This window comes from Saimiri boliviensis, chromosome 8, assembly GCF_048565385.1.
Source record: "Saimiri boliviensis isolate mSaiBol1 chromosome 8, mSaiBol1.pri, whole genome shotgun sequence".
Taxonomy (NCBI): Eukaryota; Metazoa; Chordata; class Mammalia; order Primates; family Cebidae; genus Saimiri; species Saimiri boliviensis.
Window position 1 is genome coordinate 11,633,558 of NC_133456.1, and position 21,990 is coordinate 11,655,547.

The 21,990-nt window shown below is 42.8% G+C and overlaps 1 protein-coding gene across 7 annotated transcripts in view; it reads right to left on the reverse strand.

Moving 5' to 3' along the window:
• RBM6 (RNA binding motif protein 6) overlaps positions 1-21,990 on the reverse strand; it is a 144,733-nt gene that overhangs the window by 38,311 nt on the left and 84,432 nt on the right. The gene's annotated exons all lie outside the window — the stretch shown is intronic.

The window sequence follows — 21,990 nt, forward strand, 5'->3', positions numbered from 1 at the left end:
TTTCAAGAACCATGACAGTCAAATGAACCTGTAGAAAGAGCAAAGCCAAAGGAACAAAAGTAACAGGTTTAAAACAGATGTGTCATTTCTCTTAGTATAAAAGATTACTTTTTAGGCCGGGCGCGGTGGCTCAAGCCTGTAATCCCAGCACTTTGGGAGGCCGAGGCGGGTGGATCACGAGGTCGAGAGATCGAGACCATCCTGGTGAACAAAGTGAAACCCCGTCTCTACTAAAAATACAAAAAACTAGCTGGGCGTGGTGGCGCGTGCCTGTAATCCCAGCTACTCAGGAGGCTGAGGCAGGAGAATTGCCTGAGCCCAGGAGGCGGAGGTTGCGGTGAGCCAAGATCGCACCACTGCACTCCAGCCTGGTTAACAAGAGCGAAACTCCATCTCAAAAAAAAAAAAAAAAAGATTACTTTTTATAGAAATCCTTTGTAAAGCAGTCAGGCTCATTTTCTTTATGGTACGAGGCTATGTTATAGTTCAAATATTTTATAAAACCTACTATTCCCAAAGGCCAAACCAAAATGAGACAGAAGACGGAAGAAGGAGATGAAGGGACTAATAAAGCACAGAGGCTAAAGCAAGTACAAAGAATGGCAACACTACAGCTCTGCCTACTGACTTTCTCCCTGTCCTCTATTCTTACCCAACAGGATCTGAGCTGCACTTTGAGCATCCAGGAGATAAGACCCCACTGGGATCTCCACTGAAAACAAAATCCCACTTCAGCGTCCAATGTAAGGTTGAGGGGCATAAAGACACTGCCCTGTCAGCTGCCACTTCCTGTCTTTTCTTGACAGATGAAAGCACAACCAAAACTTTTACTAAAATGTTCTTGACAACAGACATTTTAGACTATATGACACCAGCAACAACCAGCAACAAGCCAAAACCTTATTTGTGCTCTCTGAAGCAAAACAGTTGACTGTTTCATTGAGCCCTAGAGCCCCACTCACTGGGATCACAGCTGGAAGAAGTCAGAGTCTCAAGATGAACTCAGCAGCCAGGCACAGTAGCTCACGCCTGTAACCCCAGCACTTTAGGAGGCCAAGCAGGTGGATTGCTTGGGCTCAGGAGTTCAAGACCAGTCTGGGTAACATGATGAAATCCCACCTCTACAAAAAATAGAAAAATTAGCTGGGCATGGTGGCGTGCACCTGTAATCCCCAGCTACTCTGGGGGCTGAGGTGGGAGGATTCCTTGAACCTGGGAGGTCGAGGCTGCAGTGAGCCAAGCTTGCATCACTGCACTCCAGCCTGGGTGACAAAGTGTGACCCTGTCTTAAAAAAAAACAAAAAAAAAAACTCTGTTTTGGAAACACCATACACTTCAAGCCACACCCTGACATGAGAACTTAAGTATTTTAAAGGTGTCTGGTGCTAAGAATATATTCCTTGCAGGTCTTACATGCATTTTAAAGTAAGATTTCAGTTCTAGAAAATGCCTCTTATCATGATGAAAGAAGATCAGGAACCTGTAGTCTTGGAGGTAATTCCATGAACATAGAAAGAACAGTGCCTACACCAGGAGATCCACAAGCCTATTATAAGGTTCTATGACATTTGCATTTGTGGAAAAAACAAAAAGGCAAAATTTATAGGCAAATAAGTAAATAATCAAAAGAGCCTCAAATCTTTTCTCTTCTTGTGAGAAGAGAAGACTCCATCATAGACAGACTGTGAGGCAGACAGGGCACTCAGCAAATTCCTTCATCACAGAATCTCCCTAAATTCCTTCTTCTTTCTTTTTTTTAGAGATGGGGTCTTGCTATGTTGCCCAGGCTGGAGGGCAGTGGCTATTCACAAGCACAATCAAATACTGATCAACACGGGAGTACTGACCTGCTCTGTTTCCGACCTGGGCCGGTTCACCCCTCCTTAGGCAACCCAAAGGTCCCCCGCTCCTGGGAGGTGACCATATTGATGCCAAACTTAGTGTAGACACCCAATCGGCATGGCACACTACAGCCCAGAACTCCTGGGCTCCAGCGATCCTCCTACCTCAGCCTCCCAAGTAGGTGGGACTACAGGCACGAACCACTGTGCCCAGCCCTAAACTGCTTCTTACAATCTATAAGCTCCAACTATTACTCAGAACAACTGAAAACCTGACCCACTAAAATGCAAATATTTTTTAAACTTTCAACTTGTTATAATTTTATATCTTTTAGAGCAACGTTTCACCTAACATTTATAAAAAACCATAGTCAAGATTTCTCTGGTTAATAATTTATCTCCATAGGTCAGGCATGGTGGCTCACGCCTGTAATTCTAGCACTTTGGGAGGTCCAGACAGGTGGATCACCTGAGGTCAGGAGTTTGAGACCAGCCTGGCCAACATGGTGAAACCCATCTCTACTAAAAATAAAAAAATTAGCCAGGCATGGTGACGGGAGCCTCTAATCCCAGCTATTGAGGAGGGTGAGGCAGGAGAATCACTTGAACCAGGGAGGCAGAGGTTGCAGTGAGCTGAGATTGCTTGATTGTACTCCAGTCTGGGTGAAAAGAATGAGACTCCATTTCAATCAGCAATCAATAAAAATAATTTATTTCCACAGAAAGATATGACCTAATTCTTGGTGGAAGTAAAATATCACATTTTAGCATCTTTTACTGATAATTCTCAGAATTACCCTCAGAATTCAGACTTCTATAACCTCTTTTTTCCTCTTTCCTCAGTTGATAACAACAACATAGCAATGAAATAAAAATAATCACAAGGTAGAATATATACAGAAACAAGATACAGTTTGTTCTTTCCTGACAACTAACCCTAAAATAATGAGCTATGTAGGGCATGGGTTTTTAGTCTCAGATAAAAGAGAGGCTCTCTCCTATTGCAATTAGGGATATCCCCCACCTCCACGTAGAGTGAAGGGCAGCTGATTTACATAATTTCTGTAACACTTTTATATTTTGAGATTGACTACTGTTGGAGCTCCCTAGCTCTTTTCTTCTGGAAAAAGTAGACTCTAAATTCAACATCAAGGCATGCTTCATTGACTAGGTCTCTAAACTGAATCACTATAGAGGAAAACAAATAGGGAGTTTGTTAAATCAATGTGGAAAACATTAAGCTTCTTAATCTGCTTTGTTTACCAAAGAATATACTCAAACCTTTTCTTTTTCTTAAAAACTTAATGGGAACAGGTGATGGAGAATGGCCAAGAGAGCAGCCTAAGGCCCACAAGACCTAAGATACTGTACAAGCCACAAAGCTGAGCCCATCACAAAGCGTGCACAGTGTTCCCCAGGAATCCCCAAAGAACCAGCAGCTATTCTTCAGGATCTACCATTCAAAAGAGACAGTGGGGCCAGGTGCAGTGGTTCACACCTGTAATCCCAGCACTTTGGGAGGCTGAGGTGGGTGGATCACCAAAGGTCAGGAGTTTGAGACCTGTCTGACTGACGTGGTGAAACCCCATCTCAACTAAAAATATAAAAATTATCCAGGCATGACAACAAGTGATTGTAATCCCAGTTACTCGGGAGGCCAAGGCAGGAGAATCACCTGAACCCGGGATTTGGAGGTTGCAGTGAGACAAGTTCGTGCCACTGCACTCCAGCCTGGGAAACAAAAGCAAAACTCCGTCTCAAAGAAAAAAAAAAAAAAAGACATTGGCCACACATGGCTCACGTCTATAATCCCTGAACTTTAGGAGGCCAAGGTGGGAGAACTGTTTGAGCCCAGAAATTTGAGACCAGACCAGCTCAGGGAATGAGACCCTATCTATCTCTATTACTATTAAAACAAAAAATTTTTAAAGGAAAAAAAATGAAAAGACACATTATATCTACTGGCCCTTTATCACCTCCCACTCAAGTACTTTAGCTTCCTTGAAAGGTGTCTTTAACCCAGGCGTCCCCAAACTTTTTACACAGGGGGCCAGTTCACTGTCCCTCAGACCGTTGGAGGGTCGCCACATACTGTGCTCCTCTCACTGACCACCAACGAAAGAGGTGCCCCTTTCTGAAGTGCAGCGGGGGGCCGGATAAATGGCCTCAGGGGGCCGCATGCAGCCCGCGGGCCGTAGTTTGGGGACACCTGCTTTAGCCCCTTTGCCTATCCTATCCTTGTTTAGACTTTCAGAGTCTTGCTGACTTGATTTCTGCAGAAATAGTGCCCTAAAAAAATTAATAAAATACAGAGCTTCTGAACTTCTGCATACACACTGTTCAACTAACATTTCAGGGAGGTAACTACCCCCCCGCCACACTCCTTTTATTGAGACAGGGTCTTGCTCTGTCACTTAGGCTAGAGAGCACTGGTTTTGTGTGATCATAGCTCACCACAGCCTTAATCTCCTGAGCTCAAGTAATCATTCCACCTCAGCCTCCTGACAACCTGGGATGACAGGTGCATGTCACCAAGTCTGGATAATTTTTATATTTTTATTTTATACAGACATGGGGTCTCCCTATGATGCCCAGGCTGGTCTTGAACTCCTGGGCTCAAATGATACTCCTGTCTCAGCCTCTCAAAGGGCTAGGATTATAGGTATGAGCCACCATGCCAGTCATTCTTTTTTTCTTTTTTTCTTTTTTTTTTTTTTGAGACGGAGTTTCGCTCTTGTTACCCAGGCTGGAGTGCAATGGCACGATCTCGGCTCACCGCAACCTCTGCCTCCTGGGTTCAGGCAATTCTCCTGCCTCAGCCTCCTGAGTAGCTGGGATTACAGGCACGCGCCACCACGCCCAGCTAATTTTTTGTATTTTTAGTAGAGACGGGGTTTCACCATGTTGACCAGGATGGTCTCGATCTCTTGACCTCGTAATCCACCCGCCTCGGCCTCCCAAAGTGCTGGGATTACAGGCTTGAGCCACCGCGCCCGGCAGTCATTCTTTTTTTCTAAGGCAGAAAGCTACAGACCCAATGCCACTCAGAAGCACCAAGACTAAGAATGAAAGCTTTGAGTCAGAAAAGGTTTATAGGGAATACAAGGTTAGGTACCTTATCCTTTTTGTTCTACTCATTTTAACAGGCAAATAACCAAAGAATTCTCAAGCTTCAGCTCCTGATAAAAATGAGGGCTGGCTTTTACATTTAAGACATGCTACCGTTAAATTAGCCATTATTTAGTAAGTAGCATTTACTAAACTATAATATTACAGCTGCTACAATATCATGGCTATTGTAACTTTTTTTTTTTTAACAGCAGATAGGTATATAGTGAGGGAACGATTCCTGCAATCAAGCAGAAATCTGTGGCAATCCAGGCAGGAGTCTGGGAGCAGACAAAGCCAATAGGTCATTAACTGTATCCCTGCTGGAGTTGGGATCATGGGCTACAAAGGGATAGACCATAGCTAGTCATCAAGAAACTCTTGTGACCAGACCTGTATGTCTTGGAAATCTATCACAGACTTAACCCTTGGATGCCCCCTTTATTTTTTTAAACGATAATAAACTAATTTTATTTGCATTTTATACATCAAATATTGTATCTCTGAGTCTAGCAAATTTCTGATTGTCTATTTTTGAAAAATGATTAAACAAACACTTAATATCAAAGGCAGAGTCACATTTGTTCAGGTTCATGTTGATAATAACTGGTCTTGAATTCATGCAAGTATCTGGAATTGGCCAGCATAAGCCAAGATGATGGTGATGGACCTTTATTAAACAGCCATCACTGCAATGCCATACATCAGATGTTAAGACATACCGTCCAATTTATTAAAAGGCATCTCTTGGCCGGGCGCGGTGGCTCAAGCCTGTAACCCCAGCACTTTGGGAGGCCGAGGCGGGTGGATCACGAGGTCAAGAGATTGAGACCATCCTGGTCAACATGGTGAAACCCTGTCTCTACTAAAAATACAAAAAACTAGCTGGGCGTGGTGGCGCGTGCCTGTAATCCCAGCTACTCGGGAGGCTGAGGCAGGAGAATTGCCTGAACCCAGGAGGCGGAAGTTGTGGTGAGCCGAGATCGCACCATTGCACTCCAGCCTGGGTAACAAGAGAGAAACTCCGTCTCAAAAAAAAAAAAAGAAAAAAAAAAAAAAAAAAAAGGAAAAGGCATCTCTTGTAGTTTGAAGGCTATGAAAATTACTGAGATATTAAATGATTATATAATTGCAAATTTCTACTCTTTACAGAAAAAAAACTAGAAGAAAATACATTTAAAAAGAGAGACCTGGCCAGGCACAGTGGCTCATACCTGTAATTCCAGCACTTTGGAAGGCCGAGGTGGGCAAATCACTTGAGATCAGGAGTTCAAGACCAGCCTGGCCAATATGGTGAAAACCCATCTCTACTAAAAATACAAAAATTAGCTGGGCCTGGTGACACAAGCCTGTAATTCCAGCTACTTGGGAGGCTGAGACATGAGAATTGCTTGAACCTGGGAGATGGAGGTTGCAGTGAGCAGAGATCATGCCACTGTGCTTCAGCCTAGGCAAAAGAGTGAGACTCTGTCTCAAAAACAAACAAATAAATAAAATTAATTAATTAATAATGATAATAAAAAGGGAGACCCTTGAACAGTATTAGGAAGCATCTTGAAGTTTCTATTATACAGAGTAGCCTGCATATCTGCCTTTTCCAGGGCAGTTTTAACTGTGCTCTGTTGAAAGGCTATGCGTTGGTACACTTGTCTTTCAGGTCACCCACTTGGCCTTCTTTTAAGTGTAGTTTCCTTCTTTCATTACTGTTTCTAAAGCTTTTAAATAAACTTTCTCCCCTGTTCTAAAATTTGCCTTGGTCTTTCCTTCTGCCTTATGACCCTCAGTCAAATTCTTTCTTCTGAGGAGGCAAGAACTGAGGTTGCCGCAGACCCATATGGGTATAGATTTGCTGCCATTAGCAGACAGATGAATAGATGGATGGATGGATGGATACAGATACAGTTAGTTTTTTCTTTTCCTAGCCTATGTTAGAAGTCATAGCAGAGGATTTTGATACAGTTTTCTTTACTTCATTATCCAGTGATTTAATTTTAAAAAATTTTACTTGAAGTATTTTAAGAAAACCTATACAACCATCAGATCTTGAGTCTTACTAATAAAAAAAAAGAAAAAGAAAAAAAAAAAAAAAAGAAAATAGTGAAAGGGACAAAGAAGCTGAGCCTGCTTCTTTAACTATGATATATCAGTATTGTTTCTTAGAAGGAAAATTGTCGCTGGGCGTGGTGGCTCAAGCCTGTAATCCTAGCACTTTGGGAGGCCGAGGCGGGTGGATCACCAGGTCAGGAGATCGAGACCATCCTGGTAAACATGGTGAAACCCCGTCTCTCCTAAAAATACAAAACATTAGCTGGGCATGGTGGCGCGTGCCTGTAATCCCAGCTACTCAGGAGGCTGAGGCAGGAGAATTGCCTGAACCCAGGAGGCGGAGGTTGCGGTGAGCCGAGATCGCGCCATTGCACTCCAGCCTGGGTAACAAGAGTGAAACTCCTCAAAAAAAAAAGGAAAATTGTCCTTGCTACAGACTGGAATTTTCTCTTTTCAGAATAAAAGTTTTGGTTTCTTGTCCAATTATTCATTGCTTTTTTTTTTTTTTTTTTTTTTTTGAGACAAAGTCTTGCTCTGTCACCCAGGCTGGAGTTTGGTGGCACGATCTCAGCTCACTGCAACCTCTGCCTTCCAAGTTTAAGCAATTCTCCTGCCTCAGCCTCCCAAGTACCTGGGACTACAGGTGCATGACACCACCCTGAGCTAATTTTTGTATTTTTGGTAGAAACAGGGTTTCACCATGTTGGCTAGGCTGGTCTTCAACTCCTGACCTCGTGATCCACTTGCCTCGGCCTTCCAAAATGCTGGGATTACAGGCATGAGCCACCATGTTTAGCCTATTCATTGCTTTTTAACAACCCCAAAACTTAGTGGCTTCACTCAAAACTTATTTTGCTTACAAATCTGCATTTTGGGGACAGCTATCAGAAACAGGTCATCTCTGTTCCATTCGGGATCAGTTGGCATAGCTCAATGGCTGGGGACTAGAATCATTTGAAGCCTCAATTATTCAAATATCTGGTGGCTAATGCCAACTGTTGTCTGGGACCTCAGCTGGGGATAACTGCCAGAACATGTACAGATTTGCTGCCATTAGCAGACGGATGAATGGATAAATAGATGGATGGATGGATGGATGGTTATAGATACACAGAGTATATAAAAAACATAAGAGTTTTTATATTTGGCCAGGCGCGGTGGCTCAAGCCTGTAATCCCAGCACTTTGGGAGGCCGAGGCGGGTGGATCACGGGGTCAAGAGATCGAGACCATCCTGGTCAACATGGTGAAACCCCGTCTCTACTAAAAATACGAAAAATTAGCTGGGCATGGTGGCGCGTGCCTGTAATCCCAGCTACTCAGGAAGCTGAGGCAGGAGAATTGCCTGAACCCAGGAGGCAGAGGTTGCGGTGAGCCGAGATAGCGCCATTGCACTCCAGCCTGGGTAACAAGAGCGAAACTCCGTCTAAAAAAAAAAAAAAAAAAAAAAAGAGTTTTTATGTTCAAACTTGGGCTTCCTGACAGGTTCGTATGTCTGCCTAACATTTTTCCTGTCCCATTTCTGCATTTCTTAGTTGATTGTAGAAACAAAATAAAATTAAATTTAAGAAAAGACTGTGTCAGGCAGTGTAAACCAATTTGAGGTTAAGAAAAATGGTTAATATGTATATGTGACTTACAACACACAGCCAGCTCCCATCCAAAAGATTTCAATTCAGTCTGGTGATGTTATTTCTTCTTGTAGGATTACCTCTAGAGTTTCAGAGATTTTCAAAAATGCCTTTACCCTTTCCTTAACATCTCCTCAGCACCACAAATTACATTATAGCCAGAATGGGCTATATATTCTTTATTAAACAACAAATGACCGCCCGGCCAACTTGGTAAAACCATGTCTCTACTAAAAATACACACTTAAGGAAACTTGGCCAGGTGTGGTGGCTCACGTCTGTAATCCCAGCGCTTTGGGAGGCTTAGGCAGGTGGATCACTTGAGATCAGGAGTTCGACACCAGTCTGGCCAGCATGGTGAAACCTTGATTCTAATAAAAATACAAAATTTAGCTGAGCATAGTGGCATACCCCTGGAATCCCAGCTACTCAGGAGGTTGAGGCAGGAGAATCGCTTGAACCAGGAGGTGGAGGTTTCAGTGAGCCAAGATCGTGCCATTGCATTCCAGCCTGGGCAACAAGAGTGAAACCCTATCTCAAAAAATGAAAGTCTAGAAATAAAATCAAGATATAGTCTTACTAAGATGGACCAGGCAGAAATGGTGTTTCTAGACAGGAAGCATTTGACCTCTGTGCTTACATTCTTATGTATAATAAAGTTTAGGAAAAACTTGCACAGAAAAACTATATCCAAAGCTGCTCAGGCAAAACATGGTCTTTACCATACAGTGCTAGACTGTTCCATGGCAAATGCTTTAGTTCCTAATCACCAGCCTATGCGTCATTTTAAAGAATATAAAAGCAGGCTGGGCACAGTGGCTCACATCTGTAATTCCAGCACTTTGGAAGGCCGAGGCAGGCGGATTACGAGGTCAAGAGATAGAGACCATCCTGGCCAACATGGTGAAACCCCGTCTCTACTAAAAATACAAAAATTAGCTGGGCGTAGTGGTGTGCGCCTGCAGTCCCAGATACTCAGGAGGCTGAGGCAGGAGAATTGCTTGAACCTGGGAGGCAGAGACTGCAGTGAGCCGAGATCATGCCACTGCACTCCAGCCTGGCACCTGGCGACAAAGCAAGACTCCGTCTCAAAAAAAAAAAAGAATATAAAAACAGAAGTACACATTTTTATTATTTTTTAATATATTTAATTATATACTTAGTAGTTTTGTATTGTTTGGTTTTAAAACATCAGGTTTCAGAAGTTCAAGGTTATAATGAGGTATGGATCATGCCGCTGAACACATGTGAGGCCCCATCTCCATTTCTTTTATTTTCTTTTTTTTTTTGAGACAGAGTCTTGCCGTTACCCAGGCTGGAGTGCAGTGGCATGATCTCGGCTCACTGCAACTTCTGCCTCACGGGTTCAAGTGATTCTCCTGCCTCAGCCTCCCGGTAGATAGGATTACAGGCATTCACCACCATGCCTAGCTAATTCTTATATTTTTAGTACAGACTGGGTTTTCCCATGTTGGACAGGCTGGTCTCAAACTCCTGACCTCAGGTGATCTGCCTGCCTTAGCCTCCCAAAGTGCTGCGATTATAGGTGTGAGCTACTGCACCCACCCTCCCTGTCTCTATTTCTTTTTTTTTTTTTTTTTTAAAAAAAAAAGCATTTGGCTGGTGAAAAGTAATTATATATTTAGAAACACATTCTGTAACGAGGAAAAATCTGTTTGTTTGTTTGTTTGCTGAAACAGAGTCTTGCTTTATCGTCAAGGCTAGAGTGTGGTGACACGATCTTGGCTCACTGCAAACTTCAAGCAATTCTCCTGCCTCAGCCTCTGAGTAGCTGGGATTATAGGCGCCCACCACCGTGCTTGGCTAATTTTTGTATTTTTAGTAGAGATGGTGTCTCACCATCTTGGCCAGAATGGTCTTGAATTCCTGACCTAATGATCCACCCACTTCGGCCTCCCAAAGTGCTGGGATTACAGGCGTGAGCCACTGCACCTAGCCAAAGAATCTGGTTCTTATTCTGGAAAATTAAGAGACTACTGGTAGTCTCCCAATGCCTATTTACTCTCTTTACCTTAGGAGCAAATCCCTGCCTTTAAACTGGGCCCATAGCTGCCTAAAAGAGACGTTCTACAGCCCTCCTTTAAGCTAAAGTGTAGCCATGATTAAACTCTGATCAACTGAACATAACCAGAAGTGGTGCTTGTAATGTCCAGGAAGTATTCTTTTTTTTTTTTTTTTAATTTTTGTGGGTACATAGTAGATGTATATTATTTATGGAGTACGAGATGTTTTGATACATGGATGCAATGTGAAATAAGCACATCATGGGGAACAGGGTATCCATCGCCTCATGCATTTATCTTTTGAGTTACAAACAAATTACACTCCTTATTTTTTTTCTTTCTTTACATTATTTTAAAATGTACAATCAAGTCATTCTTGGCTATAGTCACCCTACTGTGCTCTCAAATAATAGGTCTTATTCATTCCATCTTTTTTGTACCCCTTTACCATTCCCACCTTCCCCCCAGCCCCCTAACTATCCTTCCCAGACCGAGATGGGTGAGGCCAAAGTAGGTAGATCACGAGGTCAAGAGTTTGAGACCATCTTGGCCAACATGATGAAACCCCATCTCTACTAAAATACAAAAAAAAAGAAAAAAAAACTAGCCATGTGTGGTGGCATGCACCTGTAGTCCTAGCTACTCAGGAGGCTGAGGCAGGGGAATTGCTTGAATCCAGGAGGCAGAGGTTGCAATGAGCTGAGATCGCTCCACTGTAATCCAGCCTGGGCGACAGAGCAAGACTCCATCTCAAAAATAAACAAACAAACAGAAAGTTGTAGAAAAAAGTAATTAGATAGTAAAACAAAAGGTGTAAGAAATGACAATGAGAAAAACTTTTTTTTTTTTCTGTGAAGCTATGTTCGTGTATTTTTAGAGGTCCTACTATCACTTTACACTTAATGTATCTAAAACAACTATTCTCCCTTCCACATGCTTTCCTCTTCTACATGCTTTGTATCTGCTCAAGATACAACCATTCTTTCTTTCTTTTTTTTTCTTTTCTGAGACAGAAAGGGTCTCACTCTGTCACCTGGGCTAGAGTGCAGTGGCATGATAATGGCTCGCTGCAATGTCAACCTCCTGGGCTCAAGTGATTCTCCCACCTCATTCCCCCACCACCCCTCAGTAGCTGGGACTGAGATTTAGACAGTCTAAATCTTGCACAGGTATGTGCCCCCATGTCCAGCTTTTATATATATTTATAAAATGTTTTGTAGAGACATGGTCTCACTACATTGCCCAACTGATCTTGAACTCTTGGGCTCAAGCAATCCTCCTGCTTTGGTCTCCCAAAGTCTCACTGTCGCCCAGGCTGGAGTGCAGTGGTGCATCATGGCTCACTGTACTCTGGACCTCTTGGGCTCAAGAGATCCTTTCACCTCAACCTCCCTAGTAATGGAGACTACAGGAGCACACCACCACACCTGGCTAAATTTCTTTTTAAAACTTTTTTGTAGTGAGTAGGTTTTACTATGTTGCCCAGGCTGGTCTTGAACTTCTGGGCTCAAGCAATCCTTCTGCCTTGGCCTCCCAAAGTGCTGGAATTACTCCTTTAACCCGAGTGGGCTTTAATTCTGCCCTCTCTTGTACCTCCCTCTCTGATATCCAGTGTAATAAAATCCTAGAGATTCTTTGTTTAAACTCTTCACACCTAACCTCTTCCTTCCACATCTACTCCCAACCCTAATGCAAGCCATTAACTTCTCACATTTCAACTGCTCTCTACATCTAAGGGACCTTTTTCTCTGCAGTTTCTCCTTTTAAGTCTACATACCACCATGAGAAGCTGTTGTAATTTTGATCTTGTTACATTCTTGTAGTACACCATATTGTCAAATTAAAGTTTTAAATACAAGGCCCTTGCTGAGCGCAGTGGCTCACGCCTATAATCCCAGCACTTTGGGAGGCCAAGGCGGGTGGATCACGAAGTCGAGTTTGAGAGCAGCCTGGACAACATGGTAAAACCCATCTCTACTAAAGATACAAAAAATAAGCCGGGCATGGTGGCGTGTGCCTGTAATTCCAGCTACTCAAGAGGCTGAGGCAGGAGAATTGCTTGAACCCAGGAGGCGGAGGCTGCAGTGAGCAGAGATCACACAACTGCATTTCATCCTGGGTGACAGGGCGATATTCCGGCTCAATCCATCAATCAATAAATGCATAAATAAATGGCCCTTGATAACCTAAACTGACCTACTTTGTACCTTCCAAGTCATTCCATTCACTACATCCCAGAGTAAAAGAACAAAAATCAGACAGAAATGTGAAAGCTAAAATGAACCAACAAGAATATATGGCTAGCTCCATCAAAGGGGAAATAGTATCTACTATTTGCTATCTCAGAAAATGCAGCAGAAATCTAACAGAAATACGAGCCTAGCAAATCAGGAGGTCATTCAGGTTGGTGGGTCATGACCACATTTTATAGAAATTAAAAAGATCATTAGCGCTTATGAAGAAAGAATACAGAGCCAAAACACTTTATCCAATATTTATTAATCCAATTCACAAATATTTATTTATTTAATTCATCATATGTTGTCAAGTTCTAACCCTGCTAAGCAGTAAAGAAAAGAAACAGTCCCTGCTTTCGTGGACCTTTTCAGGCTAATGAGGACATCTGTTGACCACCTATTTGCTAGTCATTACCCAGGCATTTATTCTGGTTTAGCCAAACTCTCAGGGCTCCAATACTACCCTGAACTTACACAAGCAAATGCCTAACAATGGAATCCCTTCTTTATCTGAAGTACTCAGAAAGAGCCGTAAGAAGCATTTTCCTAGGAAAAGTGCCTAAACTAATGTTCTCTGGCCTTTAAGGGTACCAGTTGAGCCTGGAAACCTGACAGAAACAGATGCAAACATGTCTCTGGGCTGATGCTCTGTTTGTAGGAAACCCAACATATCCTGCATTGTTCTGGATTCACAGTACACAGGAATCAAGTAAAAAAAAAAAAAAAAAAAGACCACTACCCTATACTTTTTAACTGTAATACCTCAGAAACTAGACCATATGAGCACTAATAGACACACAGGCAGAAGCAATAAATGTGCCATTTAATGGTTGACTCTGAACAGGAGAATCTAAGGAATGGAAGGAAGAAGATTACTATTCAACTGTCAACTACAAACCTAGCCCTTCATATGCTGAAAACCCAAATATTTAAGACTGATACATGTCCATAGTACCAAGTACCTCAAAACATCTGGTCAAAAAACAAAAACAAAAACAAGTACAAATCCCCAAACCAAACACAGCCCTAGAGAGAATTCAGATGGGCAATACAAATATCAAAAGGCTTCCAAACCAGAATTGAAACCTGGCTATCCAATATATGAGAATTCCATGTTTTTAACACTATACCACCCCAACACAAGGCTTACTAGGCTATCCATCTGGAGATGGCTGGTAAAAAGCTAAAAGTTTTAGCATTAGGGTTCCTTGGTATATACCCAATACAACTGAAAATGTGTCCACACAAGACTTTCTACATGAATGTGAATACCGTTACTCATAATAAACAAAGTGGAAACAACCTAAATGTCTAACAATTAATGAACAGATAAAGACAATGGGGTATATCCATACAATAGAATATTATTTAACCCTATAAATGATTTAAGAACTGACTCATTTAACATGGATGAACCTTGAAAACATTAGGCTAAGTAAAAGAAGCCAGTCACAAAAGATCATATGGTATATTATTCTATTTATATGAAATATCCAGAGCAGGCAAATCTATAGACACAGAAAGCAGACTAGCAGATGCCTGGGGGTAGAGAAGGAAGTAGGAGAAACTGGAGAGTGACATTTAATAGATACAGAATTTCTTTTTGTTCCCAGAAATGTTCTGGAATTAGTGGTGATAGTTGCACAATTTTGTGAATATGCTAAAAACTATTAAATTATATACTTGAAAGAGGTAGGTTTTATGGTATGTGGATTATACCTCAATTACAACAAATACAACACAACGAAAAAAGCTTTCAGGGCTGTAAGACTGAAGCAAAGGCATCTGGTTTCATTCCTCCCTTTCTGCCCTACTCTGGCCCAAATGAGCACCCGTTAAGCCTACCCCTACTACCCCAAGCCTCTGAGTAAATACTCTGCCTCCAGCTTTTTCTCCTCTAACCATGCACACCACTGCAAAACTCATCCTCCTTATCATATCCCAATTCTTACCCAAAGCTCTGGCTCACACTTACCATATTATAACAAAAAATTGGAGGACTCTAGATGAGAACATCAAATTTCCCAACAAAGAAATGGCCAAAAAGCAATCTGACCACTCAGGAACGAATAAACTTTTACGGATGTGAATGAAATCATCAAATGCCTACCTACTCTTTTTTTTTCCTCTTCCCCCCCCGAGACAAAGTCTCACTCCGTCGCCCAGGCTGGAGTGCAGTGGCGTGATCTTAGCTTACTGCAACCTCTGCCTCCCGGATACAATCTCACACCTCAGCTCCCCCAGTAGCTGAGACTCCAGGCGCACGCCCAGCTAATTTTTGTACTTTTTGGCAGAGATGGGGATTCACCATGTTCACCACGCTAGTCTCAAATTCCTTACCACAGGGGATCTACCTGCCTTGGTCTTCTAAACTCCGATATATTTTTCTTTCTTTCTTGTTTTTTTTTTTTTTTTTTTTTTTTTTAAAGAGTCAAAGTCGGCCGGGCGCGGTGGCTCAAGCCTGTAATCCCAGCACTTTGGGAGGCCGAGATGGGTGGATCACAAGGTCAAGAGATCGAGACCATCCTGGTCAACATGGTGAAACCCCGTCTCTACTAAAAATACAAAAAATTAGCTGGGCATGGTGGCGCATGCCTGTAATCCCAGCTGCTCAGGAGGCTGAGGCAGGAGAATTGCCTGAACCCAGGAGGCGGAGGTTGCGGTGAGCCGAGATCGCGCCATTGCACTCCAGTCTGGGTAACGAAAGCGAAACTCAGTCTCAAAAAAAAAAAACAAACAAACAAAGAGTCAAAGTCTTGGCCAGGCTCGGTGGCTCACACCTGACTAATTCCAACATTTTGGGAGGCTTAGGTGGGTGGATCACCTGAGGTCAGGAGTTTGAGACTAGCCTGGCCAACACAGTGAAACTCTGGCTCTAGCAAAAACACAAAAAATTAGCTAGATGCGGTGGTGCATGCCTGCAGTCCCAGCTACTCAGGAGGCTGAGGCAGGAAAATGGCTTGAACCCAGGAAGCAGAGATTGCAGTGAGCCGAGATCGCGCCACTGTACTCTAGCCTGGTAACAGGCAAAATTCCGTCTCAAAAATATACAAAAAGTGGGGGAAGGAGACTGGGCACAGTGGCTCATGCCTGTTATCCCAGCACTTTGGGAGGCTAAGCCAGGTGGATCACTTGAGGTCATGAATTTGAGACCAGCCTGGCCAACATGGTAAAACCCTGTCTCTACTAAAAATACAAAAATTAGCTGGGCGTTGTGGTGGGCATCTGTAATCCCAGACAGTTGGGAGGCTAAAGCAGGAGAGTCGCTTGAATCAGGGAGACGGAGATTGCAGTGAGCTGAGATCACATCATCACACTCCAGCCTGGGAGAGAGAGAGACTTCATCTCAAAACAAACAAAAAAAGAGACAGTCTCCCTCTCCCAGGCTGGAGTGTAGTAGCGGATCTTGGCTCACTGCAACCTCCATTCCAGGCAATTCTCCTGCCTCAGCCTCCTGAGTAGCTGGGATTACATGTGTCTACCACCACACCCAGCTAATTTTTATATTTTTAGTAAAGACTGGATTTCACCATGTTGACCAAATTTCTATACTTTATCAATTAGTCTTACACATTTAAACTACAAAATAGAATATGGTCTTAATTACTGCTGTACCTGATATTTACACTAGGAGACATATATACAGAGCAGGGGGAATCAATAGCTGTTGAGTAACTGTATGTAGGCAGCAATCAATAACAACTTCAACAGTGGGGCACAGTATGCCTATAATCCCAACACTTTGGGAGGCTGAAACGGGAAGACCAATTAAGGCCAGGAGTTCCCAACCAGCCTGGATGACACAGTGAGTCCCTGTCTCTTAAAAAAAAAAAAAAAAATTAAACATACTACACACATATATATGTATATGGTTAAACTATGAGGTGGCAGACAGAAGAGAGATATAAAATCCAACAGGTACATTCACAGGAAGGTATAAAGAGGAATAAGTGCATCTATCTATTCACCAAGAGAAATAACAACTCTGTGTTTTATTTATTTATTTATTTATTTTTTGAGACAAAGTCATGCTCGTTGCCCAGGCTAGAGTGCAGTGGCACAATCTTGGCTCACTACAACCTCCACTTCCTGGGTTCAAGTGATTCTCCTGCCTCAGCCTCCTGTGCAGCTGGGATTACAGGTGCCCATCACCACCTTGGCTTTTTGTATTTTTAGTAGAGACAGGGTTTGTCTGTGTTGGCCAGACTGGTCTTGAACTCCTGACCTCAGGTAATCCACCTGCCTCGGCCTCTCAAAGTGCTGGGATTACAGGCGTGAGCCACCATGCCCGGCCAAGATATAACAACTTTGAAAAAATATCATTTCAAATAGCTCCTAATGAGAAAAAAAAAAGAAAAAGAAAAAGAAGAAAACCCACATATCCATCTAGAGTGGAATTTGAAGAAATTCTTAGACTGGAAAACTGCACACCAATGAAAAAGAAAACATCGCAGTTACACACAAGACGAATTTCAAAAACAATACTAAGTATAAAAGGCCAAAGAATACATCCTGAGTGATTCTGATTACATAAGGCTCAAAAGAAAGTCAAAAGGCTCCATGGTATTAGAACTTAGTGACTACCTGCAGGAAGGGTGGAAAGGATAATGACCAGGAGGGGCAAGAGGGGCTTCTATATATGAAGTAATCCTCTGTTTTTCTGATTCGGTTGGTCGTTAGCAAGGTATATCCAACTTGGGAGTAACTCATTAAACAGTACGCTTATGACATGATATCTTTTCTATATATACGAATACTTCAATAAAAGGGAGGGAAAATAATTATTTAGAAGGACTGTTCTTTCCATTTGTACACTTCAAAAGTCTATTTTATACAAGCTTTTCGTGTGCTGCATTTACCTCACAGAGCCATTTTAGATAACCTAGCAATTTTCTAAACCACATCATTTTAAAATGTCACCAAAGTTGTTTAAGATATACTACTTTTTGAATCTGAGGAGAATGTCATTATGAGAAAGTTTATCTTAAGCCACAAATACCTTGTGGCATAAAATTAAAACAGACGATTCTTTCATTGCTCCTGAAGTGAATCTGAATCTTGTTTTATTAAAAGTATCACCTGACCGGGCATGGTAGCTCACACCTGTAATCCCAGCCCTTTGGGAGGCAGAGGTGGGTGGATCACCTGAGGCCTGGAGTTCAAGACCAACCTGGCCAATATGGTAAAACTCTGTCTCTCCAAAAATTCAAAAATTAGCTGGGCACGATGGTGGGTGCCTGTAATACCAGCTATTTGGGAGGCTGAGGCACAAGAATAGCTTAAACTCAGGAGGTGGTGGTTGCAGTGAGCCAAGATTACACTCCAGACTGAGAGACAGATCAAAAATTCGTCTCCAAAAATAAATAAATAAATAAAATCACCAAACATCTTTTTTTTTTTTTGAGACGGAGTTTCGCTCTTGTTACCCAGGCTGGAGTGCAATGGCGCGATCTCGGCTCACCGCAACTTCCGCCTCCTGGGTTCAGGCAATTCTCCTGCCTCAGCCTCCTGAGTAGCTGGGATTACAGGCACGCACCACCATGCCCAGCTAATTTTTTGTATTTTTTTTTTTTTTTTTGGAGACAGAGTTTCGCTCTTGTTACCCAGGCTAGAGTACAATGGCGCGATCTCGGCTCACCGCAACCTCCGCCTCCTGGGTCCAGGCAATCCTCCTGCCTCAGCCTCCTGAGTAGCTGGGATTACAGGCACGCTCCACCATGCCCAGCTAACTTTTTGTATTTTTAGTAGAGACGGGGTTTCGCCTTGTTGACCAGGACAGTCTCGATCTCTTGACCTCGTGATCCACCCGCCTCGGCCTCCCAAAGTGCTGGGATTACAGGCAATCACCAAACATCTTATTTGTGAGCATATAATGCCAGAGTAATCACAGCAATTATGTTAAATTTACCTCCTTTTAAAACACAATATTCTACTAGTTGACCTGTGTAAGCACCCAATACTAGCATGGACTGAGGTCGCTAGTTAATGCATCTTTTTCAAATACTTTGTGGTTCAAAAGAAGTAACTGAGAAATCAGCCAGGCGTGGTGGTAGGCGCCTGTAATCCCAGCTACTTGGGAGGCTGAGGCAGAAGAATTGCTTGAACCTAAGAGGTGGAAGCTGCAGTTGGCCGAGATCACGCCATTGCACTCCAGTTTGGGCAACAAGAGTAAAACTCAGTCTCAAATAAATAAATAAGAAGTAACTGAGAGTAAACTCCAGAGCAGCAAAGACTTTATAAAAGCAAGAAGAAACAGAAAAGAAAGAAAGAAGAAGAAAGGAGGAGGAGGAAGGAGAAAGATTCTCTCTGAGGGATAAATTCCTGGGAAACCTCATCTCATATTAAGTTAATATACTTACTTTCAACTTTTCAAAAAAATCTTTTTTTGAGACAGGCTCTTGCTCTGTCACCCAGGCTGGAATGGAGTGGCATGCTTACAGCTCACTGCAGCTTTAACTCTGGGGCTCAAGCAATCCTCCAATCTCAGCTTCTCTAGTGACTGGGAATACAGGTGTGTGCCACCGTACCTGGCTAATTTTTGTACTTTTTGTAGAGATGGAGTTTTGCTACATTCCCCAGACTGGTCTTGAACTCCTGGGCTCAAGTGATCCACCCACCTCGGCCTCCCGTCATGCTGGGATTACAGGTGTGAGTCACTGTACCTATCCCCCCAAAACCTCTTATATCCCACATGTATCTATCTAAGACTAGATAGGCTAAGATATCCTATTTTTCATTTTTGGCTGAATATATATATTAAAAACCAACAAGTCACAAAAGAAACATGAATAACTAATAATCATGTAAAAACATTCTGCCTACTAATAACCTAAGGTAGAAAAACAAAATCATTGGCTGGGGGCGGTGGCTCATGCCTGTAATCCCAGCACTCTGGGAGGTCTAGGAGGGTGGATCACCTGAGGTTGGGAGTTAGAGACCAGCCTGACCAACATGGAGAAATCCTGTAGCTACTAAAACTACAAAATTAGCTGGGCATGGTGGCGCGTGCCTGTAATCCCAGCTACTCAGGAGGCTGAGGCAGGAGAACTGCCTGAACCCAGGAGGCGGAGGTTGCGGTGAACCGATATCACGCCATTGCACTCCAGCCTGGGTAACAAGAGCGAAACTCCGTCTCAAAAAAAAAAGACAAGAAAAACCTAAAAATCAATAATCTGAGATGATACTTTAGGAAACCAGAAAAAGAGCAAATTATCAAAAGTAAGCAGAAGAAAATAATTAAAATTAGAGCTGAAATCAATGAAATTGAAAACAGTAAATCAACAGAGAAAAATCAGTGAAACCAAAAGTTGGTTCTTTGAAAAGATCAACAAAATTGATAAGCATTTAACCAGCCTAAGAAAAAAAGAAAGATACAAATTACTAATATAAAAAATGAGGCTGGGCATAGTGGCTAACACCTGTAATCCACAACACTTTGAGAGGCCAACATGAAAACTGCTTGAGCCCAGGAGTTCCAGACTAGCCCAGGCAAAATAGAGAGACTTCATCTTTACAAATAATGTTTTTAAAAACTAACCAGGTGTGGTGGTGTGTGCCTATAGTCCTAGGTACTTGGAAAGCTGAGATGGGAAGATTGCTTGAGCCCAGGAGTTTGAAGTTACAGGAAGGTGTGATTGTGCAACTGCACTCTAGCCTGGGCAACAGAGTGAGACCTTGCATCTTAAAAAATTAAAAAACAACAACAAAAAAAATCAATGAACGTAATTCATCACATCAATATGCTGAAGTAGAAAATAACACAAACATACCAATAGATGCAGAAAAATCATTTGACAAAAATCCAATCCCCTTTCATGATTTAAAAAACAAAACAGAGAGCCGGGTGCGGTGGCTCAAGCCTGTAATCCCAGCACTTTGGGAGGCCGAGGCGGGTGGATCACCAGGTCAGGAGATCGAGACCATCCCGGTCAACATGGTGAAACCCCGCCTCTACTAAAAATACAAAAAATTAGCTGGGCATGGTGGCACATGCCTGTAATCTCAGCTACTAGGGAGGCTGGGGCAGGAGAATTGCCTGAACCCAGGAGGCGGAGGTTGCGGTGAGCCGAGATCGCGCCATTGCACTCCAGCCTGGGTAACAAGAGCGAAACTCCGTCTCAAAAAAAATGGAAAAAAATAACAACCTCTTAGCAAACTAGGAATAGAGGGGAACCTCCTCAACTAGATAAACCTATAGCTAACATCACACTTATAGTGAGAAACTAGATGCTTTCTTCTCCACTAACATCAGGAACAAGACAAGGATGTCTTCTCAAGAGCTCCTTTTTAGCTGGGTGTGGTAGCTCCCACCTGTAATTCCGGCACTTTGAGAGGCTGAGGTGGGAGGATCGCCTGAGCCTAAGAGTTGGAGACCAGTGTGGGTCACATAGTGAGACCCTCTCTTTATAGAAAGAAAAAGAAGAAAAGGAAAAAGAAGAGCGGGAGAGGAAGAGGGAGGGGGAGAGAGGAGAGACAGCTCCTTTTCAGCATTGTACTGGAAATCCTAGCTAATGCAATAAGCCAAGAAAAGGACATAAAAGATATACAGATGAGAAAGGAAGAAATAAAATCACCCGTGCACAAATGACATGACTGTCCAATAGTAATACCCAAAGAAGGCCAGGCATGATGGCTATGCCTATAATCCCAGCACTTTGGGAGGCCAAGGGGGGCGAGCCACCTGAGGTCAGGAGTTCGAGACCAGTTTGGCCAGCAGGGCAAAACCCTGTCTCTACTTAAAATACAAAAATTAGCCGGGCGTGGTGGTGCATGCCTGAAATCCCAGCTACGCAGGAGGCTGAGGCAGGAGAATCATTTGAACCCGGGAGGCAGAGCTTGCAGTGAGCTGAGATCTGTCACTCCAGCCTGGGTGACAGAGTGAGACCCTGTCTCAAAAAAAAAAAAAAGAAGAATGGCTACCATCCAAATGCTGGCAAGGATATGGAGCAACAAAACTCATTCATTGCTGGTAGCAAGGCAAAATGTAATTGCTACTTTGAAAAAAGTTTGATGGTTTCTTAAATAATTAAACATACTCTGGGCTGGGTACGGTGGCTTACACCTATAATCCCAGCTCTTCAGGAAGCTGATGTGGGCGAATCATG